Below are 27954 nucleotides of genomic sequence, written 5' to 3' on the forward strand. Positions count from 1 at the left end.
CAAATTGGTCAGACAAGACTTCCCCTTAATAAACCCATGCCGTGTGTGAGCTATAACTGCAGTCTTGTCTAGATGATCCTGGAGTGCTTCTTTAACCAGTGACTCCATTATTTTCCCTGGAACAGAAGCTAAACTAACAGGCCTGTAATTACTCATGTCATCTTTCGATTGCCTTTTGTGAATTGGTGATGCATTCCGACATGTGCAGTCTGTACAGACCTCCTCTGAATCCAAGGATGATTGGTGTCATTTCCATTTTTGTTTTAATTATGAGAAATTAATTTTTATTTTTTTTTTACTGAATTGAAAACAGGGATCTCCTAATCATGAATTTCTAAACCCACTTAAAAAACCTCTCATGAAAATAAATGAGAGAAACTAATAATAATAAAGTTTTTATTGTCTTTTTTACAATTAAAGGTCACTGAACCTGAGATTGAAACTCAGACACTCATGTCACATTTAGCAGAAGCAAGTAGGAAAAAGAAACGTAGATGCATTTGTTCATCTGGTGTCTGTTAAATGCCATACAGAAGATTGATGTCTCCTTATTCATTGTACATTGAAATGAGAACAGAAAATTTTGAACAACTAGTCAGAGGATATTTATGGGCAAAGGTACGTGTGGACATTTGATTTCATTTACAAATAAAAATAAAAAAAAGACACCATGTTAGCAGCAGAACGTTAAAAACATGTTTCTAGCAAAACATTGCTAACTTGGTGTCAGACACCACGTTAGCAACAGAAGTTTAAAAAACAAATTTTGATTTTGATTGTTGCAAAAATTAAAGCAAATTTATCTGTTGCCTGATTTTTTTGGTATAACATTTTTAGCCAAATAAAAATCGCTGCCAAAGCCCCCAAAGAGCTCAGTTTGAATAGGGCACATGCTATCTCTTTGCTTCGAACATAATCAAATACCTTAAAAGTTGATTCAGGACAGATGATAAATTTAAATGCCTTCTATAGATGATGCAAAAAAGTTGGTAAGAGAACTGAATCTGAGTGAACAAGGTTTTGTTGCCGAAAAAGAATGATAATGAACCCAAAAAAAGTTGGAATAATAGAGAAAGAAATTTTGGGTTCAATTTTTGAATCCAAATTGTTAGTAGATAACAATTGAAACTAAATTGTTAGCTCGTTAAAATTTTAGACAATGCAATTGAATTATGGATTTCTGTTGATTGTAAAATGTAATAATTAATTCCAAGTTCTCTGCAGTTTGCATTTTGCCACAGAAATATGGCCAGCTGAATACCATTTGTGTGGACATAGAAATTCTGCTTAAAGATGATCAGAAAAGACATTTTTGCATTGATTTACATAAAAATTCAAATATCTGTGAAAACATTTCAAACACCAATAATTTCTCCACTGAAAATCATGCAATTCCTGTGGTCAAATAATTTGATGGCACAATTGGAGAATCTTTTTATACCAGTTAAAATTCTTGTAATGTTTCTAGTATTAGTGGCCATCACAGAACTGATCTGTTTTAAACCTGGATGAAATAATCGAAAGATATGCAACAGTAAGGTATATCAGGCTTTAATGTTCAAGTTTGCAGATGACAAAGATTGGCAGGGTGGTTAATGACAGGATGCACTTCAACAAGATGTAGAAAAGTTAGGCAGATTAGATCAGAAATGGCAATTGAAGTTTAATATTGACAAATAAAAAGTACTACATATGGATAGCTGTAACTCCAGAGTAACTTACCAACTATGTGGTACTACACTCAGGGTAGTGGAAAATTAAAAAGACATTTGGGCAAATGTGCAGTCAGATACAAACTGCTCTGAGTAGTGCAAGACAGGCTGCCAGCACAGCTTATGCAGCTTTGCCAATGATATATAGGAATTTTGCTGGCTGGAATAAGGAATGATTATTCTGTTGTATATGACAATGGCTTGACTATTGCCTTATTTATACAATGGGATAATGTTGAGTACTGCATACTGGTATTGGAGCCTCATTTTAGGAAGGTGTAGAGTTGCTGGAACAAATATTGAGAAGGGCAATGAGATTGTTAAGGGCTTCACGAAGTGCTTCACTTCTGTGAATTGCAGCATCTGGAGACTAGGCACCTGCAAGGTAACCAGTTGAGTTATTTTAGGCTTTGAATGGATTGAGCTTGTTATTTGGTTTTTAGGAGCATTTGCAACTAAGGCCATATTGCTCCATGAATATGCGGTGGTCATTCCCTTGACCTTTCCACATCCTCCGTATTTGGTGGTGACGGGCTCGAACCCCGGTCTAATCGAGAAGCGTGTGCTACGCACTGCTGCTCCTTCCCACCTTTTTTTTTTTTTTTGGTCATGCTGTATACGTTTGCTTTCTTGTATTATTTGCCACTACTAGGGCTAATATTTAATTTTATTTTATATTTTAAAATAATATTTTATTAATTTTATTTAGTATTTTTAATAAATTATTTTTATTTTAAGATTTTAATAACTAAATGAAATCATAACAAAAAAATTTTGATTTTATTTATGAACTGAAAAACCTTCTTGAGCTTATATGAGGTGTGACTATTAAATATCAAGACTCTGTTATGCACAGCTGCTACACACCAAGTTCCACCTGTGAAATGAAGGTACAGCAGATGATCTTGAACCTTTCTGTAGTTGTCTGCCAAGTTGTGTTGTAATACACTCATTTGCTTTCCATTGAGACAAGTTTTCATTACCTTGTGTTTTTGCAGTTTGCTAGAAACAGACAAAAGAATCAAAGAATAAATCAATCTCAAATTTTTGACAAAACTAAAGAAAAGACCAACTGAAAGTTATGAATTGTTATGTCAAGGTTATAGAGAAGATACTATGATAAGAGCTCATCGTGCTTTTGAGTGGCATAAATGATTTTTATTATTATTATTATTATTATTAGCTATATGGTGCAAGGAAGCCTAAGGCTTATGCTGCACCAGCCAAAAAAAAAAAAATTTCCCCGAGTTACCCTGAGAGAGAGAGAGAAAGAGAGAACTAGAAGGGAATCACCAAGAAAGAGAAGAATAATGATATCCAGCTTTTAGAAGGAAGAGAGACAACTTGGAAGATTTTGAGTGACCAGGCTGTCCTAGATCTACGAAAACTGATGAAAATGTGGACCTGGTAAGGACATCGATTAGCATTAGTAGAGGCGTATGATGCAAGAATGGAAGCTTATAACAGCATTAGCCGAAAAAAAAAAAAAACTCTTCCCACTTCACCCATCCATTCGTCCCAAAAGTTTTCCACTTCTTCCTTGAATTTATTTAAGCTATCAACTTCCACAACGACAGATAGAGGTTTGTTCCAGCAATCAACTGCCTGCTGGCTAAAGGCAAATTTCCGCACATTTATTCTACAACTGTCTTTCCTCAATTTGCATTTATGCACCCTCAGATTAGTAATCTGAACAAGAGGAAGAATACCATCAGCATTAAACTTGCTCAAACTATTCAAGGCCTTATACATCTCAATCAGATCACCTTGCAGGCAACTAGTCTCCAAATGCGGCAATTTGCAGAACATAAGCCTTTATTGGTAACAAAAGCCGAGAATTAGGGTTGAATTTGAAAGTGTCTGCAATTCTGCCCAGACACGATAGGAGGGAGTATATGATGAGAGCCTTGTCGATCAATTCGGCCCTGGAGGGATTGTGCAAGGCTCAAGGGGTAGAATTTTTTTCAGCCTGGACTGTACTTGTTAACAGGAGAGATTGCTTCTACAGGGATGGGATACACTTAAATAGAAAGGGTGCAAGAATATTTGCTGATGCTATCGAGGCAGTGTTAGGTGGGTCGGAAAACTGCTAGCTTGGGGGAAGACAAAGACCAATAGATTGACAGTAGCCACTGGCAGAGGTGAAAGAGATTCTTGCACTGCTTCTATTAGAATGCGCAGAAGCCTGAAAAACAAGATGCATGGTATTTCAGAGACTGCTGGGAGCCATTGCGGTACAAGTAAACACATGGGTTGTGTTAGGGTAGCTAAGAATAGAAACAGGTGCAGGTATACTTGCGTGTACACCAGTGCTCGGAGTTTAGTAAATAAATTTGATGAATTTGAGGTATTGCTCAAAACATCAAAGGCAGATATTGTTGGGATATCAGAGACGTGGTGTCACACAGATATAAGGGATGCAGAACTGCAATTTGGGGAGTACAACGTCTACGGAAAGGATAGACAGGATAGGAAGGGGGGGAGGGGTTATGCTATTAGTTAAGAAACACATAAAAACCAAGGAAGTGAAGCCAGTCGACATCGCTGGACAGTGCAGTGTTGAGTCAGTTTGGTGTGACATAAGCATTGGGAGATCAAAATTGAGAGTAGGAGTGTGCTATAGGCCTAATGACTCTGATGAGTATAATAAGGTACTGTACAGGGAAATAGAGTGGGCCAGTAAATCAGAGAGTCTTATAATGGGAGATTTTAATTTTCCAGATATTGACTGGAATTTGGGGGCTGGTTACTCACACACTAGCAGGGCTTTTGTGGATTTATTGCATGATTGTTTTCTACATCAGCATGTTCGGGAGGCAACTAGAGGGAGTAATACTCTTGATTTGATTATCAGTAGTGATTCTTCATGCATTAAGAATCTGCAGATAAATGAACCACTAGGTGGCAGTGATCACAGTGTGCTGAAGTGGGATTTACTCAAAGAGGTAACTACCATTAGGGGTAAAGGGAAGGGTCATTGCTTTCATAAAGGCAACTACGATGGACTGAGACAGTATTTAAATTCTATACAGTGGGACCAACAGCAAATTCAAAATGGGAAGCATTCAAAGAACTTATCTTGGAAGCTACTAGGCTTTACATACCAACTAAGAAATATTGTTCAAGGTTTAGGCCAAAATGGATGTCAGATGAACTAATGAGGCATATGGCAGAGAAGAAAAATGCATGGGATACTCACAAAAAATTTAACACATGACACAGAAGCCTATGATAGATACAAGTTGATATGCAACCAAGTTACAAAGGAGATTAGGCAGGCGAAGGCAGATTACGAGAAATCTTTAGCAAGGGATGCAAAGAAAAACAGCAAAGAGTTCTTTACTTATGTAAGCTCTAGAAGGAAGGGGATGAATCAGATTGGTCCACTTGATATTGATGGGTCAACTGTTGATGATCCTACTCAGGTAGCTAACAAACTAAATGAATATTTTGCATCGACATTCACACATGAGGAGTTATTCAGCAAAGGGAATGCCAGAGGTGTATTCAACTCTAGCAGTAAGCTACAGAATCTTGAAATAACTGGGAGTAAAGTGGAGGAGAAACTGTTGAAGATAAACACAAGAAAGGCACCCGGGGTGGATGGGATCTATCCAGTTATATTAAAGGAGGCAGCAAAGGAAGTAAGCAAACCCTTAGCCATAATTTTGAGAGCTTCCTTGGACTCAGGGGAGGTAACCATAGACTGGAGATGTGCAAATGTGACCCCAATTCACAAAGGAGGATCAAAGGCTGACACAAGTAATTATAGACCTGTGAGTTTAACTTCTGTTCCAGGAAAATTGATGGAGGCACTGGTTAAAGAAGCACTGCAGGATCATTTAGACAAGACTTTAGTTATAGCTGAGACATAGCATCGCTTTGTTAAGGGGAAGTCTTGCCTGACCAACTTGATTGGATACTATGATGCAGTCACAAAAGAACTGGATGTAGGGAATAACTTTGATATTATATACTTGGATCTTAGAAAGGCTTTTGATACTGTTGCACATGGAAGACTGCTACACAAATTGTAGCAGTGTGACATTGGAGGCAAATTGCTGCTATGGATAAAGGGGTGGTTGAGGGGGAGAAGACAGAGAGTGGTAATCAATGGACACTGCTCATCGTGGACTAATGTTATTAGTGGAGTCCCTCAGGATTCAGTGTTGGGTCCATTATTGTTTTCTGTATTTACAAATGATATTGATGATGGTATATCAAGCTTAATGTCCAAGTTTGCAGACGATACAAAGGTTGGCAGGGTTGTCAAGGACACTACTGACACTATGCTGCTGCAACAGGATCTGGAAAGGTTGAGCAGATGGGCTGAGAGGTGGCAAATGAAGTTTAACATTGACAAATGTAAAGTACTACACATGGGAAACAGCAACCCCAGAGCAACGTATCAACTCTGTGGTACTACACTGACAGTGGTAGACAATGAAAGGGACTTGGGGGTGGTTGTTCAGGCAGATATGAAGTTCTCTGAGCAGTGCAGACGGGCTGCAAGAGTAGCTCATTTAGTATTGTCAATGATATACAGGAATTTTTCCAGCAGGGATAAGGAGGTGATTATTCCATTGTATAAGGCAATGGTCAGGCCACACCTAGAGTACTGTATACAGGTCTGGAGGCCTCATTTCAAGTAGGATGTAGAGCTGCTGGAACGAGTACAGAGAAGGGAAACAAGATTAGTGAATGGAACAAAGGGGTGCTCTTACAAAGAAAGGCTTAAGTTTTGCAAATTACAGTGTCTGGAGACTAGGCACCAGCAAGGTGATCTGATAGAGGTGTATAAAGCCCTGAATGGTTTAAGCATGCTCAATGCTGATGGGATTCTTCCTCTTGCTCAGAAAAATCACCTGAGAGGGCATAAATTCAAATTGAGGAAAGACAGATGTAGGATAGACGTGTGGAAATTTGCCTTTAGCCAGCGGGTGGTTGGTTGGTGGAACAGACTCCCATCCCTTGTGGTGGAGGTTGATAGCCTAAATAAGTTTAAGGCTCAGCTGGACAGGTATTTTGAATGAACAGAGGGGTGAAGTGGAAGTGGGTTTTTTTTTTTTTTGGCTGATGCTGCATAAGCTTGCTTTCTTGCATCAAATGCCTCTACTAATGCTAATGCTAACATCCCATTGTTTCATTCACTAATCTTGTTGCCCTTCTCTGTACTTCTACCAACAGCTCTACATCCTTCCTAAAATGAGGTCTCCAGACCTGTATGAAGTACTCAAGGTTTGACCTGACTATTGCCTTATAGAAGAGGATAATCACCACCTTATCTCTGCTAGCAGAATTCTTGTATATCATTGACAAGAACTCTTGAGCTGTTGTCAATGATATACAAGAATTTTGTATATCATTGACAACAGCTTTTTAATTCTCCATTACCCTCAATGTAGTATTGCACAGTTGGTACGTTACTTTGGGGTGACTGCTAACCATATGCAGTACTTTGCATTTGTCAATATTAAACTTCAGTTGCCACCTCTCAGCCCATCTCCCCAACTTTTCTTGATCCTGTTGCCGTAGCATACTGTCGTTACTGTCATTAACAACCCTGCCAACCTTCTTCAATACCTTCATCAATATCATTGATGAATACAGAAAACAACAATGGGCCCAATACCGAACCTTGGGGGGATTCCACTAATAACATTAATCCACGAAGAGCAGTTTCCATTGATTACTGCTCACTGGCTTGTCCTACTCTACCATATTTTTATCCATTGTAGCAACTTGTCCTTAATGACATACTGGTCCAATTTTGAACAATAATCTCCGACGTGCAATAGTATGAAAAGTTTTCCTAAAATCTAAGTATATGATTTCAAAGTTATGTTTTTTATATTCAGTGCCTTTGTGACCACATTATCCAATCAAATTGGTCAGACAAGACTTCCCCTTAAGAAACCCATGCTGTGTCTGAATTATTACTGCAGTCTTGTCTAGATGATCCTGCAATCCCTTTATTTTTCCTGGAACAAAAGTTGAACTAAGAGACCTCTAATTACTGGTGTCACCATTTGATCCCAGTTTTGTGATTTGGAGTTACATTAACATGTTTCCAATTTGCAGCGATCTCCCTCTGCATCCAAGGAATCTCTCATAATTATGGCTAAGGGTTTGCTTAGTTCTTTTGTTGCCTTAATATAATTGGATACATTCCATCCACCACAGATGCCTTTTTTATGTACATCCTCAACAATTTCTCCTCCAGTTTCCTTTTAGTTATTACAAAGTGATTTAGCTCCTCGATAAACTTCTGTGATAAAGAATTACTCATATTTGAATGTAGATGCAAAATACCTATTCAATTTGTCCAGAATGTGAGCAAGGTCATCAACAGTAAATCCATAGATGTCAAGTGGCCGAATGTGATTCAACCCCTTCCTTCCTTCCTGTGTTTATACAGGGTGTCTCAAAAATATTGGTACAAATATTTAGGGGAGGTAGGTAACATCTAAAGGAATGTGAATTGCAAGGGAACCCATAACCGGAAACGTCACTGTAAGTCGGTAGATGGCGCTGTTCATTAGTTCACGAGAGGGAAAATTTCTGGTTTACTCATTCAAGCAGTAGTCGCTGCACGAAGAGCATGCATTGATATACGAACTGTGAGCTGGCAGACATGCACCTAGTGTATGGATTAGCAGAGGGCAATGGACGAGCCACTCAATGAATTTATGGAGAACGCTTTCCAGACAGACATGTACCGGACCACCGTTTGTTTGCGTGTGTGCATCAAAATTTGTCCGATTATGGGTCATTTAGAGGTAACAGGAGTAGTGCGGGCAGACCACATTCGACGCGAACTCCCGCCATCGAAGAAAGTGTGTTGAATGCCATCCAGAATTATCCTACTACCAGCACACGTGTCGTTGCCTCTGCCTTAGGAGTGTCTCGTTGAAATATACAGCGTGTCTGGCACTATGATTCCTTACACCCCTTTCATCTCCAAAGGGTTCGGTTACTGCTCCCCCAAGATCAATTGCGCAATGGTTTCTTCAAGAAAGTGTTGAAGGCTTGAATATTCCAGCCTATGTTTTGTTCACGGATGAGGCTTATTTCACTTGGGAAGGCTTATTCAATCAGCACAGTGCTCATGTGTGGGCTCACGACAACCCACATGGTGTGCACCCCCATGCGGCACAACATCGTTTCGCAATAATTGTGTGGGCAGGTATGGTCGGTGACTGCTTAGTCGGTCCATACCTGTTACCATCCCGCATGAACTCTGCTAAATATCAGATCTTTCTTGAACAAGTTCTACCAGGGTTACTTGTTGCTTCTCACATTTGCTGATGTTTCAGCAAATGTGAGAAGCAACATTTGGTTTCAACATGCCCATTATGGAAGCTGTGTTCGTGACCATTTGAACAGGTGTTTTGGGCATCGATGGATTGGCCGTGGTGGACCCATTGCCTGGCCCCCATGCTCACCTGATTTATTGAGCCTTGATGTCTTTTTGTGGGGGCCCTCAAATCTATCGTGTATGAATCGCCTGTGGAGATGGAAATGGATCTCGTGGCGAGACTCATCTGCGCTTCTGCTACTGTCAAAGAAACTCCAGGTGTGTTTGACTGTCTGCCAATCCATGCTGCGTCGTTGTCACCCATGCATCGCGTCTCATGGTGGAACCTTCGAGCATCTGTTGCAACATCATGAAATGCATCTATCTTGTACTCCATTGTCAATATTATGTCAAATAAATGTTTTCCACTAATTACTGTGTTGTGTCATTTCTGCTTCTTTTGCCTCTGATACTACTTTCCCGTGACGTTTCTGGTAACGGGTTCCTATGCGATTCCCATTCCTTTAGATGTTACCTACCTCCCCTAAACATTTGTACCAATATTTTTGAGACACCCTATATAAGTATTGAAGTTTTTGCTGTTTTTTTTTGTATTCTTTGCCAGAGACTTCTCATAATCTGCCTTAGCTTGCCTAACCTCCTTTGTGACATGATTACAGACTAATGTATATCTATCATAGGCTTCTGTATCACCTGATAATTTATATGTATCCTATGCACTTTTCTTCTCTGCCACTTGTCTCAGTAGCTAATCTAACTTTCATTTAGGTCTAAGCCTTGAGCAGTATTTCTTTGTTTTTATGAAAAACCTAGTAGCTTCTTTGATTACTTCCCTTAATACTTCTCAGTTAGAATTTGCTCTTGGTAACATGATCAGTCGGTCCCACTGCATAGAATTTAAAAACTGTTGTGACCACTGTAGTCGCCTTTACAAAAGCAAAAGCCTTTCCCTTTACCCTGGACAGTAGTTATGTGTTTAGCAAGACTAATATTCACATGGGCTATGTGCCAGACATTAGTCATTAACTGCTGTAGCTTGTGTGACTAATGTGCCAGACATTAGTCATACAAGCTACAGCAGTTAATGGCCATCATGCGTACCCAAGCTCACTGCAAGACACCACAAACCGTGCTTTGCATGGGCACATCAGCAGAACACTGGGTCACTGGTGTGTGGAAATTTGTCGCCTGGTCTGATAAATCATGTCTGCCCAGACACGATAGCAGGGAGTATATGATGAGAGCCCGTCGATCAATTCGGCCCTGGAAAGATTGTGCAAGGCTCAAGGGGTAGAATTTTTTTCAGCCTGGTCTGTACTTGTTAACAGGAGAGACTGCTTCTACAGGGATGGGATACACTTAAATAGAAAGGGTGCAAGAATGTTTGCTGATGCTATCGAGGCAGTGTTAGGTGGGTCAGAAAACTGCTAGATTGGGGGGGATACAAGGACTAATAGATTACCAGTAGCCACTGGCAGAGGTGAAAGTGATTCTTGCACTGCTTCTATTGGAATGAGCAGCAGCCTGGAAAATAAGATGCAGGATATTTCAGAGACTGCTGGGAATCATTGGGGTACAAGTAAACACATGGGTTGTGTTAGGGTAGCTAAGAAAAAGAACAGGTGCATGTATACTTGCGTGTACACCAATGCTAGGAGTTTAGTAAATAAATTTGATGAATTTGAGGTATTGCTCAAAACATCAAAGGCAGATATTGTGGGGATTTCAGAGACGTGGTGTGACACAGATATAAGGAATGCAGAACTGGAATTTGGGGAGTACAATGTCTACAGAAGGAATAGACAGGATAGGAAGGGAGGAGGGGTTACGCTATTAGTTAAGAAATACATAAAATCCAAGGAAGTGAAGCCAGTCGACATTGCTGGACAGTGCAGTGTCGAGTCAGTTTGTTGTGACATAAGCATTGGGAGATCAAAATTGAGAGTAGGAGTGTAGGAGCAAGGCTTTTGTGGATTTATTGGATGATTGTTTTCTACATCAGCATGTTCAGGAGGTAACTAGAGGGAGTAATACTCTTGATTTGATTATCAGTAGTGATTCTTCATGCATTAAGAATCTGCAGGTAAATGAACCACTAGGTGGCAGTGATCACAGTGTGCTGAAGTGGGATTTACTCAAAGAGGTAACTACCATTAGGGGTAAAGGGAAGGGTCATTGCTTTCATAAAGGCAACTACGATGGACTGAGACAGTATTTAAATTCTATTCAGTGGGACCAACTGATGATGTTACCAACAGCAAATTCAAAATGGGAAGTATTCAAAGAACTTATCTTCGAAGCTTCTAGGCTTTACATACCAACTAAGAAATATTGTTCAAGGTTTAGGCCTAAATGGATGTCAGATGAACTAATGAGACATATGGCAGAGAAGAAAAATGCATGGGATACATACAAATTAACACGTGACACAAGAAGCCTATGACAGATATAAGTTGATCTGTAACCAAGTTACAAAGGAGGTTAGGCAGGCGAAGGCAGATTACGAGAAATCCTTGGCAAGGGATGCAAAGAAAAACAGCAAAGAGTTCTTTACTTATGTAAACTCTAGAAGGAAGGGGATGAATCAGATTGGTCCACTTGATATCGATGGGTCAACTGTTGATGATCCTGCTCAGGTAGCTAACAAACTAAATGAATATTTTGCATCGACATTCACACATGAGGAGTATTCAGCGAGGGGAATGCCAGAGGTGTATTCAACTCTGGCAGTAAGCTAGAGAATCTTGTAATAACTGAGAGTAAAGTGGAGGAGAAATTGTTGAAGATAAATACAAGAAAGGCACCTGGGGTGGATGGGATCTATCCAGTTATATTAAAGGAGGCAGTAAAGGAAGTAAGCAAACCCTTAGCCATAATTATGAGAGCTTCCTTGGACTCAGGGGAAGTACCCATGGACTGGAGATGTGCAAATGTGACCCCAATTCACAAAGGAGTATCAAAGGGCGACACAAGTAATTATAGACCTGTTAGTTTAACTTCTGTTCCCGGAAAATTAATGGAGGCACTGGTTAAAGAAGCACTGTAGGATCATCTAGACAAGACTTCAGTTATAGCTCGGACACAGCATGGTTTTGTTAAGGGGAAGTCTTGCCTGACCAATTTGATTGGATACTATGATGCAGTCACAAAAGAACTGGATGCAGGGAATAACTTTGATATTATATACTTGGATCTTAGAAAGGCTTTTGATACTTTTGCACATGGAAGACTGCTGCACAAATTGGAGTAGTGTGGCATTGGAGGCAAATTGCTGCTATGAGATGAGCAGTGTCCATCGATTACCAGAGAGTGGTAATCAATGGACACTGCTCATCGTGGACTAATGTTATTAGTGGAGTCCCTCAGAGTTCAGTATTGGGTCCATTATTTTTTTCTGTATTTATAAATGATATTGATGATGGTATATCAAGCTTAATGTCCAAGTTTGCAGACGATACGAAGGTTGGCAGGGTTGTCAAGGACACTACTGACACTATGCTACTGCAACAGGATCTGGAAAATTTGAGCAGATGGACTGAGAGGTGGCAAATGAAGTTTAACATTGACAAATGTAAAGTACTACGTATGGGAAACAGCAACCCCCAGAGCAACGTATCATCTCTGTGGTGCTACACTGACAGTGGTAGAGAATGAAAGGGACCTGGGGGTGGTTGTGCAGGCAGATATGAAGTTTTCTGAGCAGTGCAGACGGGCTGCAAGAGTAGCTCATGGTGTATTGTCGATGATATATAGGAATTTTTCTAGCAGGGATAAGGAGGTGATTATTCCCTTGTATAAGGCAATGGTCAGGCCACACCTAGAGTACTGTATACAGGTCTGGAGGCCTCATTTCAAGAAGGATGTAGAGATGGTGGAACGAGTACAGAGAAGGGCAACAAGATTAATGAGTGGAACAAAGGGGTGCTCTTATGAAGAAAGGCTTAAGTTTTGCAAATTACAGTGTCTGGAGACTAGGCACCAGCGACGTGATCTGATAGAGGTGTATAAAGCCTTGAATGGGTTGAGCATGCTCAATGCTGATGGGATTCTTCCTCTTGCTCAGAATAATCACCTGAGAGGGCATAAATTCAAATTGAGGAAAGATAGATGTAGGATAGACATGAGGAAGTTTACCTTTAGCCAGCGGGTGGTTGGTTGGTGGAACAGACTTCCATTCCTTGTCGTGGAAGTTGATAGCCTAAATAAGTTTAAGGCTCAGCTGGACAGGTATTTCGAATGAACAGAGGGGTGAAGTGGAAGTGGTTATTTTTTATTTATTTATTTATTTTTTGGCTGATGCTGCATAAGCTTGCATTCTTGCATCAAATGCCTCTACTAATGCTAATGCTAAATCCTGTTTCAAACTTAAATCTATGTTTTTGTGTGGAAGTTGTTACCATTTATTAGCATTAGCTATTTCACCATATTATTAGCATTAGCTAATAAATGGTGACTTGCTTTTCTCCAACTGCAGATAACATCCATTATTCTAATGACGGGTATGTCCGTATCATGGAGATGAGCGTATCTGCATCATGGATGGATGCAACGTAAGGTCATGGCACCTGGATGCACCAAGAGTGCATCCAGGCACCATGTCCTCATGGGGAGGCTGTGTTGATATAGTTTGGGGGCTGTTTACATGGTATGCTATGGGTTCTCTGATCAGCGTTAATGAACAGCTCAATGGGAATGCCTACCTCTGTTTTGTCACCTACCAAGTACCCTTTCATGATGACAGTGTATTCGTATAACTCTGGCATCTATCAGCAAGACAACGTGACATGCCGCAAGCCCTGGCAGGTTGCTTACCCGTTTGAGGAATATGACCATGAATTCTGCATTCTCACACTGACCTCTGACTGGTCTAATTTATTTGAAAAAAATCTATCACCTTCATGTTTTCAAAACTTTGTTAAAAATAAAGTTGCAGTTCAATTAAGGGATACCAGATGTGCAAAAATCAAAAATAGTACATCTCAAAAAACTTGTCATAATTTTTTAATGCAGCAGATGTTACATCTAGGACCTCCTTAGAAAAACCGAACAGCTACTAGTTGAACATATGTGCATTTTTAATTTTAATTAATCTGCAACTTCCAGTTTGGCAAATTCATGTCAATTAGTAAATAGGCATCCAGCAAGCCTATTTACTTTAACATAAAGTAAATAGGCTTGCTGGATGGTATCCATAAAGATACAAAACGTGCAAAGGAAAACTTGGTGCAAAAAAAAGTCTTTTTTACCTGAAGTATAATGTAAAAATAATAATCTATAGCTTCTCATTTAAATTTGATTGTGCAGCTTTTATCATTTTTTTTTAATAGAAAAAATGACTTTTATATTCAAACAAATGGATATATTTAAAAACAAATTTACTTTGTACAGATTCAGTAAAGAATTGTTATGTTCGTCTGTCAATAGAAATTGAAATTTCATTGAAATGGTTAAAACTTTATTATTTTGGCTATACGAGAATAATAATGATTGTAGAAACCAGTTCTACTTAAATGGACAAAGGACAGATAAAGTGTGGTGGAAGCTTCAAGTTTTTTTTTGGAAATTGGAAGCTTTGGAAATTTTTACCATCTTTTAGATCAATTAACATATTAAATTGTGTTTGACAAATAGTTTAATAGTCATAATTGCATCTGTTAGCTTATTTTTAAATATTGCTAGTGATTTTGGAAGTTACTACTTATTATTCCTAAAGATATTGTATCGTGTTTTTTGGTATGAATATCATAGCATGTAATTAGTAGAGCAGTGGAATAGCAGGGTTTTAATTGTGATAAATAAGTACTTCAAAGATTCTAGTCACATAATTTTTTATATTTTTTGTTTTTAATTAAGAAATTTACTTTTAGTAAGGATATAACTAATTTAACACTCTTCAAATGTAATGGTATAGCATATCTTGAACTTGTTAGTGTAAGGTATAATGTAAACTTGATAACATAATATGTATCACTGCATTTAGGAATCTATTAGCTTAGTGTAGTATTGTCAATTATTCAATTAAATTGATTAATTTTCAATATTAATCAATTAAATTGTATTGTATTTAAAAGGAAATCATGCCCCTGATTAGAGTAGCAAAGCAGAGGCACAGAGTAGCAGGAGTCCTGTGGCATGGGGAGAACCAGTGGGGTGATTATCCTATGAATTACGGCCTAACTAAATGTGCAACTTATGCAATGTTTGTGGTCCTTTCTGGAACAGGAAATGATGCAAACAAGTGGATGCCTTTGCATATGTTTTGTGCAGTGTGTGAAGAAATTAGGTTCCAACTCTCAGCATGGCACCTCCGTAGCCAGGTGGGCAGGAGCAGCAGTGCGTAGCACAGTCTTCTTGATTAGACCAGGGTTCGAGCCTGTGACCACCAAATCCAGAGGATGCGGAAAGGTTAGGGAATGACCACCGCATATCCCCGGAGCAATATGGCCATAGTTGCTAATGCTCCTAAAAAAACCAAATAACAACAACCAACTCTCAGCATTCTGATGAGTGTTTGAAGAGTAGGGTGGATGCCCTCAAAGGAACTAAAATCAGAGCCCATCAATTCCTCAGCTGCCCAACCCAAACCCAGAGCTCACACTTGCATTAAGCAACACAGCAGCAATTCCCAAGACAGCATGCACTTGTGTCACAGGAGGATTAAATACTACATTTATTTCTCATTTATTTCAATTTTATTTATTGTCGGTGACTTTATTGTAAGGGGAATGGCAAATATGTTGTGTAAATAGAATAGGTGAAATAGGACCAAGATCTCTGAAAAGGGCAAAAGTAGATGATGTAGAGCAGATGTCATCTTTTAAGGGCACAAAAGGTGATATCGTTGTACACGGCACTAGAAGACCTGAGGACTTATTTAGCAACTACAGGGCAACGTTGGGAAAAAACCACAAGTTAAGATTGAATTTGAAAGTGTCTGAGAAATGATAGGAGGGAGTACTGTTGAGAGCCTTGTCAATCAATTTGGCCCTGGAAAGAATGTGCAAGGCTCATGGGGTAGAATTTTTCCCAGCTTGGTCTGTGCTTGTTAACAGGAGGGACTGCTTCTACAGGGATGGGATACACTTAAACAAAAGGGTGCAAGAATATTTGCTGATGCCATTAGGTGGGTTGGAAAACTGCTAGTTTGAGGGGATACACAGACTAATAGATTAACAATAGCTGCAGGCAGAAGTGAAAGTGATTCTTGCACTGCTTCTATTGGAATATGCGGCAGCCTGGAAAGCAAGGTGTTGCAGATTTCAAGCCTGCTGATGGGTCATCATAGAACAAGTAATATGGGCTGTGTAAACATGTAATAATAATGTAAATGTATACTTGCATGTGCACTGATGCTAGGAGCATTATAAATAATTTGATGAATTTGAAGTACTGAGCCGTACATTGTTGGAATAGCTGAGACATGGTGTCACTCAGACATAAGCGATGCTGAATTTGAATATGGGGAGCAGTAGTATAGCTACCCTTTTTCGGGCCCAGAGGCAAAGAACATGTTCAGGACCCCTACTTAATTAATGAAACTTGCAAAAAGAGGAGACAGCCAAAGACGTCAGGACCCTAAAGGGCCTGGGCACGGAGGCAATTGCCTTGCCTGCCTACATGATAGCTATGCCACTGATGGGGAGTATACATTATACTCCCCATCAGTCTGTCCTCAGAAGGACAGACAGACAGGAGGGGGTGGAGGTGTTATGCTCTTAGTTAAGAAGCACATTAAATTTGTCAGTGCATCTAGTCAACATGGCTGACCAGTGCAATGTTGAGTCAGTTTGGTGTGATATAAGCACTGGGAAAACAAAATTGAGAGTAGCAGTGCCTTATAGGCCTAATGATTGTCATGAGTGTACCAAACAGCTATACAGAGAAATAATGAGCCAGTAAATCAGAATGTCTTATAATGGAGGATTTTAACTTTCCAGATGGAAAGATGAAATCCTCCATTAATACGATTCTTCATACATTAATATTCTGCACATAAATGACTCACTGGGTGTCAGTAAGACTGGATTTGATTGGATACTATGATGTGGTCACAAAGGAACTGGATGCAAAAAATAATTTTGATATCATATACTTGGATTTTAGAAAGGCTTTTGATACTCTTGCACTTGGAAGACTATTGTGCAAATTGGAGTAGTGTGGCATTAAGGGCAAGTTGCAGCTTTGGATAAAGGGATGGTTGAGTTGGAGAAGACAGAGAGTGGTAATCAGGGGACACTGCTCTTCGTGGACTAATGTTATTGGTGGTGTCCTCCAGGGTTCAGCCCATTGTATTTACTTTCTGTATTTACTACCAATGATATTGATGAAGGTATATCAGGGTTAATGTCCAAGTTTGTAGACAATACAACATTTGGCTAGAGTTTTTAATGACAGTATGCTACTGCAACAGGATCTAGAAAAGTTGAGCAGATGGGCTGAGAGGTGGCAATTGAAGTTTAACATTGACACATGTAAAGTACTGCGTGTGGGTAGCAGTAACATGCCAACTGTGTGGTGCTACACTCAGGGTAGTGGAGAATGAAAAGGGCCTGGGGGTAATTGTGCAGTCAGATATGAAGTTTTCTGATCAGAGCAGGCAGGCTGCAAGAGTAGCTAATGGTGTCTTGTCAATGATATATAGGAATATTGCTAGCAGAGATATGGCGGTCATTATCCCCTTGTATAAGGAAATGGTCAGGCCACACCTTGAGTAGAGAAATCTTTATTGCAACAGAGAGATAGTGATGTACATAGTAGTGCAGTTGCAACTGACCATATCCGGCACAGTGGGCAGGGGTTAACAATGTAATGTAAAGACAAAGTTGCTTGAATAAACAAAAAAAAAAAATAAATAAATAAAAGAGTACAATAATAATGAATAAGTTAAATAAAGTATTAAAAAAAAAATAGAAATGAATTGGGTATACTAAACATTAAGTGAGTGTACAGAATATTAGTCACAAAATACGTAACATAAGAATATACTGTACATCGAATAGCATAATTATATACATAATAAGAGAATACATTGATTGGGACTCAAGTCTGCGTACAGGTCTGGAAGCCTCATTTTAGGAAAGATGTACCCCCCAGAGGCTCACGTCTGATGAGTATGGGCTTGGCACACCCAGGGTCCTGAGCTGGATATCATCATTCTTTTTTTCATTGGTGATTCCCTTCTACCTCTCTCCCTCTCGGTGTAATTCAAAAAAATTTTTCTTTGACTGGTGCAGCATAAGCCTCAGGCTTCCTTGCACCATATGACTAATAATAATGTAGAGCTGCTGGAACGAGTACAGAGAAGGGCAGTGAGATTAGTGAATGGAACAAAGGGTTGCTGTTACCAAGAAAGGCTTAAGTTTTGCAAATTGGAGAATCTGTAGATTAGGCACCTGTGAGATGATCTGATTGAGGCATATAAGGCCTTGAATGGCTTCCTCTTGCTCAAATTATTCACCTGAGAGGACATAAATTCAAATTTTACAATTGTAGAATAGATGTGCAGAAATTTGCCTTTAGCTAGTGGGTGGTTGATAGTTGGAACAAACTTCCATCTGTTGTAGTGGAGGTCAACAACTTAAATAAGTTCATGGCAGAACTAGACAAGCATTTGGAGCGAATGAATGGGTGAAATGGGAAGTTTTTATTTGGCTGATGCTTATAAGCTTGCCTTCTTGCATCACATGCTGCCTCTACTAATCCGAATGCTAATAAGACACAGAATGAGATGAGACAATGTTTGCCATGGGCTATTCCACATGTGACTTTTGGCTAGTTGCTTGACTGTTGTTGAGCTAGTCTTGGTAGACTTGTGGTACTACAGAATGAGAGCATGTAACAATGTTGGCTGTTGTTAAGATACTGGCACTTGCTCGCCCTCCCTCCACAATCATTTAATGTTGGAAAAAGCTGAATGCTGACCAACTCTTTCTTGCAGACATTCAAAAACTGATTGCCACATGTGGAAACTACAGTTTTATATCAGCTGTTCCTGACTTTGAGCCTTCACGATCATCAAGACGAGTCCATTCCTACACAGTAGGGTTCGCTATTGCAAAGCCAACTCAGTGTATATGTACAAGGTGTGTTCAAGTTATAAGGTCTCCAAATTTATTTCTCACAAAGTACACAAAGATACAGAATTGACAGTTGCCTCACTTTTCAACTTAGTCTCCTGAATGCTGCACACATTTTTCACAACTGTTCTTCCAAGCTGTGAAGGCAATGGCAGTTCATTGGAGGTATGTTTGACCCACTGATAAAATGCAGAAGCAGCTACTTGTCGGCTAGGAAATCTGCCATGAAGAGCATCCTTTGTTGTTGGTAACAACCAAAAATCAATAAGTGCAAGGAAAGGTGATTCTGGTGGTTGTGGGATAACCTCAGTGTTGTTTTCTTTAAAAAAATTTTGCACATTTGCAGAATGATGAGTTGAAGCATTGTCTTGATGGAAATGAATGTGATTCAGTCTGTCAACATTTTGTCTGTCAATAAGTGCTGGGAGGAACTTTTTCTCCAAAATAAGAGTTTCTTGTCACTGTGGTGCCTTACACATTGTGGGTACATAGTGTGTAAAGCTTATTTCATCAATATCCCAGAAAACTACTGTACAAATTGGAGCAGTATGGCATTAAAGGCAAGTTGCTACAATGGATAAAATGATGGTTGAGTGGGAGAAGACAGAGTGGTTGTCAATGGACAGTTATTTTCTTAATGTTATTAGTGGAGTCCCCCAGGGTTCAGTATTGGGCCCATTGTTGGTTTGTATATTTATTAATGTTATTGATGAAAGTATATCAGGCTTAATGTCCAAGTTTGCAGATGATATGAAGGTTGGCAGGGTTGTTAATTACAGTACTGATAGTACTGTAATCAACTTTTCCAGATCCTGTTGCCACTGCAACAGGATCTGGAAAAGTTGAGCAGATGGGCTGAGAGATGGAAACTGAAGTTTAACATTGACAAATGTAAAGTACTGCATGTGGGTAGCAGTAACCCCAGAGTAACGTATTAACTGGGTACTACTACACTCAGGGTAGTGGAGAATGAAAAGGACCTGGGGGTAATTGTGCAGTCAGATATAAAGTTTTCTGAGCAGTGCAGACAGGCAGCAAGAGTAGCTCATGGTGTCTTGTCAATGATATGCAAGGATAAGCAGGTGATTGTCCTCTTGAGTACTGTATACAGGTCTGGAGGCCTCATTTTAGGAAGGATGTAGAACTGCTGGAACGAATACAGAGAAGGGCAACCAGATTGGTGAGTGTAAAATGGGTTGGTGTTACCAAGAAGGCTAAGTTCTGCAAATTGCAGCTTCTGGAGACTAGGCAACTGCAAGGGGATCTAATTGAGGTGTATAAGGCCTTGAATGGTTTGAGCAAGCTCAATGCTAATGGATTCCTCCTCTCGCTCAGAGGAAGAATCCCACTAATTCAAATTCAGGAAAGACAACTGTAGAATAGATGTGCGGAGATTCACCTTTAGCCAGCGGGTGGTTGATAGTTGGAACAAACTTCCACCTGTTGTAGTGGAGGTCAACAACTTAAATAATTTCAATGCAGAACTAGACAGTGATTGGATGGATGAAATGGGAAGGGTTTTTTTTTTTTTTTTTTTTTTGGCTGATGCTATGTAAGCTTACTTTCTTGTATCATATGCCTCTACTAATGCTAAAACAGCAACCATCATTTTCTCTGCACTTGCAGCAACATGGAACTTTTTGGGCAGTGGTGAATCAGTATGCTTCCATTGAGTAGACTGACGTTTTGTTTCTGGTTTGAAGAGTGGAACCGATGTCTCATCCAATTTGATAATCGGAGGAAAGAAAGATACGTTCACTGCAACGTCTTGAGTGAGAGTGACATGCATGGATCCAACAGAAATGACTGTAGCTATTCTAGTTTCATCTGCTTGTTGAACTTTTGTTAGCATTAGCATTAGTAGAGGCATTTGATGCAAGAAAGCAAGCTTATGCAGCATCAGCCAAAAAAAAAAAAAAAAAAACCACTTCCACTTCACCCCTCTGTTCGTTTAAAATAACTGTCCAGCTGAGCCTTAAACTTATTTAGGCTATCAACCTCCACGACAAGGGATGGAAGTCTGTTCCACCAACCAACCACCCGCTGGCTAAAGGTAAATTTCCGCACGTCTATCCTACCTCTGTCTTTCCTCAATTTGAATTTATGCCCTCTCAGGTGATTATTCTGAGCTAGAGGTAGAATCCCATCAGCATTGAGCATGCTCAAACCATTCAAGGCTTTATACACCTCTATCAGATCACCTCGCTGGTGCCTAGTCTCCAGACACTGTAATTTGCAAAACTTAAGCCTTTCTTCGTAAGAGCACCCCTTTGTTCCATTCACTAATCTTGTTGCCCTTCTCTGTACTCGTTCCACCATCTCTACATCCTTCTTGAAATGAGGCCTCCAGACCTGTATACAGTACTCTAGGTGTGGCCAGACCATTGCCTTATACAAGGGAATAATCACCTCCTTGTCCCTGCTGGAAAAATTCCTGTATATCATTGACAATACTCCATGAGCTACTCTTGCAGCCCGTCTGCACTGTTCAGAGAACTTCATATCTGCCTGCACAACCACCCCCAAGTCCCTTTCATTTTCTACCACTGTCAGTGTAGTACCACAGAGTTGATACATTGCTCTGGGGTTGCTGTTTCCCATGTGTAGTACTTTGACAAATGTAATGTTAAACTTCATTTGCCACCTCTCAGCCCATCTGCTCAACCTTTCCAGATCCTGTTGCAGCAGCATAGTGTCAGTAGTGTCCTTGACAACCCTGCCAACCTTTGTATCGTCTGCAAACTTGGACATTAAGCTTGATATACCATCATCAATATCATTTGTAAATACAGAAAACAATAATGGACCCAACACTGAGCCCTGAGGGACTCCACTGATAACATTAGTCCACGATGAGCAGTGTCCATTGATTACCACTCTCTGTCTTCTCCCCCTCAACCACCCCTTTATCCATAGCAGCAATTTGCCTCCAATGTCACACTGCTCCAATTTGTGTAGCAGTCTTGCATGTGCAACAGTATCAAAAGCCTTTCTAAGATCCAAGTATATAATATCAAAGCTATTCCCTGCATCCAGGTCTTTTGTGACTGCATCATAGTATCCAATCAAATTGGTCATCAAGACTTCCCCTTAACAAAACCATGCTGTGTCCGAGCTATAACTGAAGTCTTGTCTAAATGATCCTGCAGTGCTTCTTTAACCAGTGCCTCCATTAATTTTCCTGGAACAGAAGTTAAGCTCACAGGTCTATAATTACTTGTGTCAGCCTTTGATCCTCGTTTGTGAATTGGGGTCACATTTGCACATTTCCAGTCTATGGGTACCTCCCCTGAGTCCAAGGAAGCTCTCATAATTATGGCTAAGGGTTTGCTTACTTCCTTTGCTGCCTCCTTTAATATAACTGGATAGATCCTATCCACCCCGGGTGCCTTTCTTGTGTTTATCTTCAACAATTTCTCCTCCACTTTACTCCCAGTTATTTCAAGATTCTGTAGCTTACTGCTAGAGTTGAATACACCTCTGGCATTCCCCTCGCTGAATAACTCCTCATGTGTGAATGTCAATGCAAAATATTCATTTAGTTTGTTAGCTACCTGAGCAGGATCATCAACAGTTGACCCATCAATATCAAGTGGACCAATCTGATTCATCCCCTTCCTTCTAGAGTTTACATAAGTAAAGAACTCTTTGCTGTTTTTCTTTGCATCCCTTGCCGTGGATTTCTCGTAATCTGCCTTCGCCTGCCTAACCTCCTTTGTAACTTGGTTGCATATCAACTTGTATCTATCATAGGCTTCTGTGTTATGTGTTAATTTGTAAGTATGCCATGCATTTTTCTTCTCTGCCATATGCCTCATTAGTTCATCTGACATCCATTTTGGCCTAAACCTTGAACAATATTTCTTAGTTAGTATGTAAAGCCTAGTAGCTTCCAAGATAAGTTCTTTGAATGCTTCCCATTTTGAATTTGCTGTTGGTAACATCATCAGTTGGTCCCACTGTATAGAATTTAAATACTGTCTCAGTCCATCGTAGTCGCCTTTACGGAAGCAATAAACCTTCCCTTTACCCCTAATGGTAGTTACCTCTTTGAGTAAATTCCACTTCAGCACACTGTGATCACTGCCACCTAGTGGTTCATTTATCTGCAGATTCTTAATGCATGAAGAATCAAATCAAGAATATTTCCTGCCCAAATATATTTCCTCAACCCTGAGGATCAATTGGTTGGGCGCTTTGGTTCACATGTATGGGAGTTCTGCAAGAATTCCCCCCTTTATGAAACTTATGTACCCAGCTATGAAAATTTTTCACATCTATAAGGTCTACAGGATGTACTTCTGACTAGGCACCTGCAAGGGCATCTAATTGAGGTGTATAAGGCCTTGAATGGTTTGCGCAAGCTCAATACTAATAGGATATTGTTCCTCTCGCTCAGAGGAAGAATTGGACTCTTCCAGCAAGATGCAAAAATCTTGCTTTTGCCTTTAGCCAGCGGGTGGTTGGTGGGTGGAACAGACTTCCATCCCTTGTCGTGGAAGTTGATAGCCTAAATAAGTTTAAGGCTCAGCTGGACAGGTATTTCGAACGAACAGAGGGGTGAAGTGGAAGTGGTTATTTTTATTTATTTATGTTACTTTTTTTTTTTTTTTTTTTTTTTTTTTTTTGGCTGATGCTGCATAAGCTTGCTTTCTTGCATCAAATGCCTCTACTAATGCTAATGCTAATGCTAATGAGTGACGGTGCCATTTTAAGTATTATAAATGTAGTATACTGTTTAGGATGCTGAAATCAATGTGACATACTGCATTGTGCTGCTATCTTCTGAAAATATTCAGAACTAATTGGCAGTTAGACTAAAACTGATCCCACTTATATACTTTGATTATTTTGTGAAGAATAAATTTGGAGACCTTATAATTTGAATGCACCTCTTATGTACAAATATTTGTTTGTGTGTGTGTGTAAAATACTAAGAAATGAAATATGAAACTAATGGGGGGTGGCTGTAGGGATGGATGCAAATTCATGTTGATGCATCTAGAACTAGGTTATGAAATTACATCTTTAATTACAAAGCTGCATAAGGAAATGTAGGATAAAACATAAATTAAGAATGATAAATCAAATAAATATGAAAATGGTGGGTTTTTGCGTTCATTGTACAAATTGTCAGCCTAAACAAAATAGGAAAGGAGGAAAAATAAGATAGGAAGTGGTTTGAAATATCAGAGAAAATGAAAAACTAAAACATTATTGATAAAGCACACCTAATAAATTAATAATTAAAAATAAATAATAAAATATAAATATTAAATATATCAGGAATTTCGGAAAAGTGGCAACTATCTTTCAATACAGTTAAATACACTTGGGGAATAGCAACCCCAAGCCAACTTAAACACTTGGTGGAGTTAAACTTAAAAACAGCAAAGAAAGGTTTGGGAGTTGCAGTATGGTTGGATATGAAGAGCAGTTTAGACAGGTGGCAAGGAGGGGACCCCCACGATGTCCTATTGTTGATTTATTGAACATTTTCTTGTAGAGGTAGGGAGGAGACCACATTTGGAATACAGTGTTCAGGTATGGAGACTACACCCAAAAAAAAAAAGATATCGAGCTTGTTGAACGGGACCTTGCACCTATCGACAGAAGGGTGCCTACATGGGGAAAGATTTTGAATATGGGCTGTTCAGCTAATAAGACAACTTAGATGAGAATTGATTGAGATGTGTACAAGGCTCCAAGCAATGAAAGTAAAACGAATGAGTGAAATTTTCACCCTGATTTGAATATTTATAAATGATTCCAGAACTAGGAGCCATAAATTCAAAATATGGGGGGAAAGGTTTAGATTGGATTGCAGGAAGTTTTCTTTAGCCTGCAAGTTGTTAATTACGCTAGCTAATACAATTTTTACCTCCAAGAACTTAAATGCTGTTTTTAACCAATTTTTATGCATAGATTTCAAAAATCACCATGATAGTTTAACATCATGTCACAGTTTTAAACATAGAGGGAGTTACGTTTTACCAAAAAATGCCAATGTCAGTATATGACACGCTGATTTATTTTAACAGGTATAAGCTTATTCTTTTAATTTTAGATGTCGATACTGGCCTCGGTTTTCTTGTGATAAACATAATCAGACTTTTGGTTTTTAGGTTCAAATTCTGAGACAACAATTTACAATTTGAAGAGAACACACTCAGCATTTTTGGTGAGGATTTTTGGTTTTCCAAGTATTAACTGATTGTGACATGTTCTCAGGGTTGTAAATCTATCCTGCAAACATTACCCCAGGGGCTCACATCTGGTGAGTATGGGCTTGGCACACCCAGGGTCCTGAGCTGGATATCATCATTCTTCTCTTTCTTGGTGATTCCTTCTCTTCTCTTCTCTTCTCTTCTCTTCTCTCTCTCTCTCTCTCTCTCTCTCTCTCTCTCTCAGGTTAACTTGGGAATTTTTTTTTTTTGGCTGGTGCAGCATAAGCCTCAGGCTTCCTTATGTCACATGGCCAATAACAATAATAATAAACAGCCCCTCGAGAGTAGGAGGGTGCGGCCGGCAACCATTGTGGTAGTAGTAAAACAATTTCCAACTCTACCCACCAATTTGCAAATATTTTTCCTTTCAGTGTTTTCACACAAGTAGAATTATTAAGTTGCCATGTCTGTGTACTGTGTAGTTATAAAAATTGAATTTGTGTTGTTTTTATATTGTAGTGTTCAAACTGAATTTACATTTTCAGAAATTCATATAGTGCTACAATGAATAAGCAGACACATAGGAAGCATATCAGTCATCCAGACAATTTTTGTTATGTAAGTGGATGGTTTACCCAAAAAACTCTAAGGAAAAATATCTATGATGTTACAAAATTTTCTTATTCTTTTTATTACGGATGTAAAATTGGTGACAAAGACAAACCTTGGGCACCTCACAAATGTTGTATTACCTGTACGACAAACCTTTGGAAGTAGTTACATGGCAAACTCAAAGCATTACCTTTTGTAGTCCCTGTGGTTTGGTGAGAATCATCTAACCACATTAATGATTGCTGCTTCTGTGTGGCAAATATATCTGGTATGCCAAAAAAAAAGCAAACAGAATATAATATATCCAAATATACCTTCTACAATTCGGCCTGTTCCACACAGTGGTGATTTGCCAGTACCAGTGCCCCCCCCCCCAATTTGGGATAACAGTAGCGGGAAAGATAGTAGTGATCAAGTTCAAGTTGAGGATTTCCTGGAAGCCTCCACTTCACAAGATGTCAACTATCAGCCAGTAAGTTCAGGTAGTGAGGTACATTGATCAAACGAGATGAGTTGAATGATTTGGTTCAAGACTTAAATTTGCCGAAAGAACAAGCTGAACTGTTAGGTTCTAGGTTACAGCAGTGGAATATACCCGCAGCAGGAACAAAGATTTCAGTATTTCGAAAAGACATGAAAAGTTTTCAAAATATTTTCCTGTGGAGGACAGTATGTGTTTTTGCAAATACATTATTTGACTTCTGAAAGACTGGGTGTTGTGCATGTCAGATGAATGGCATTTATTTATAGATGTCTCAAAATTAAATTTAAAAGCAGTTTTTCTTCATAATGGAAGCGAATTTCCATTAGTTCCTGTGTTTCATTCAGTTGCACTTAAAGTCATGAAAGCATATCTAAGGTTCTACATGCTATAAAATACCAGCATTATGGTTGGAACGTATGAAGTGATCTTAAGGTTATTGGTTTACAGGTGATTTCACAAAATATTGTTGATTTTTGTCTTTGTGGGACAGCTGTGAGACAAGAACATTGTTGTGCAACATTGGGACAACGTAATGTAAAATATATTCCTTTAGTGCAATCAAACAAGGTTCTTCGTCCACCCCTGCCCATCAAACTTGGATTGATGAAAAATTTTGTGAAGAGACTAGATAAAGAAGATAATGGATTTGCATACTTGAGAAGTAAGTTTCCTAATTTACATATGCCAAACTTGAGGAGGGAATTTTCGTAGGACTCCAAATTAGTAAACTCCTGAAAGATGATGTGTTTGAAACCCAGTTAAAGGAGGTTGAATTGGCAGCTTGGCGATCATTTAAGGTGGTAGTACATGGTTTTTGGGTAATAGGAAAGAAGAAAACAATGAAATTTTGGTGTCTAATTTACTCAAGTGCTACAAAAATATGGGCTGTTGAATGTCGTTGAAAATTAATTTTCTTCATTCCCATCTCGAATTTTTCTCTGAGAATCTGGGAGATGTGAGTGATGAACAAGGGAAGCAGTTTCATCAAGATATTTCCACGATGGAAAAGCAGTACCAAGGGCGCTGGGATCCTGTAATGATGGGGAATTACTGCTGGTTCCTTGTGAGGGAGAGTTAGCATTAGTAAAGGCACATGATGAAAGAAAGCAAGCTTATATAAGCATCAGCCGAAAAAAAAACAAATCGGCGAAGGTAAAGAAAGCCAAACAAGAACGACGAGAAACATCGGATAACTTAAGCGGAAAATTAGTTTCCCGATACGGCACTCTAACGCTGCTCACTCGGTAAATAGACTGCAGATGTTATCGGTCTGGAGCAAAGTTGAGAACGATATATTGATTGACAGGTAGGCGTGGCAAATGATGTGCTGATTGGTGTGTGAACACAACATGATAACATCGGTTTAGTATCACTTTAGTAGCTCAGAAGCACTAATGGTAACTTGCCCCAATGAATGCTTTCCATAATGTTGAAAAAAAGGTCAGGTTACCTCCACTTGAATCCCATGGGAGCTTAACCCCCTCCCGAAATGGAGGGGGTAACCTAACCTTTTTTTCTTTAGAATCATGGGTGGACTAGCGCATAAATTATTTATTAACAAAATATTAATTTTTTATTACTGTAC

The 27954-nt window shown here is 39.3% G+C and overlaps 1 protein-coding gene across 1 annotated transcript in view; it reads left to right on the forward strand.

The window, feature by feature from the left end:
* The first annotated feature begins 450 nt into the window (after positions 1-450).
* The window catches only part of Hr96 (Nuclear hormone receptor HR96), a 120265-nt gene continuing 92761 nt past the window's right edge, over positions 451-27954 (forward strand). The window contains exon 1 of the mRNA XM_090373429.1: positions 451-618. The gene's annotated coding sequence lies outside the window, so the exon portion shown is untranslated. The remainder of the gene's footprint in view (positions 619-27954) is intronic.

Source organism: Mastigoproctus giganteus, chromosome 5 (genome assembly GCF_048544385.1).
Source record: "Mastigoproctus giganteus isolate SK-2022 chromosome 5, ASM4854438v1, whole genome shotgun sequence".
In the NCBI taxonomy this organism is placed as follows: domain Eukaryota; kingdom Metazoa; phylum Arthropoda; class Arachnida; order Uropygi; family Thelyphonidae; genus Mastigoproctus; species Mastigoproctus giganteus.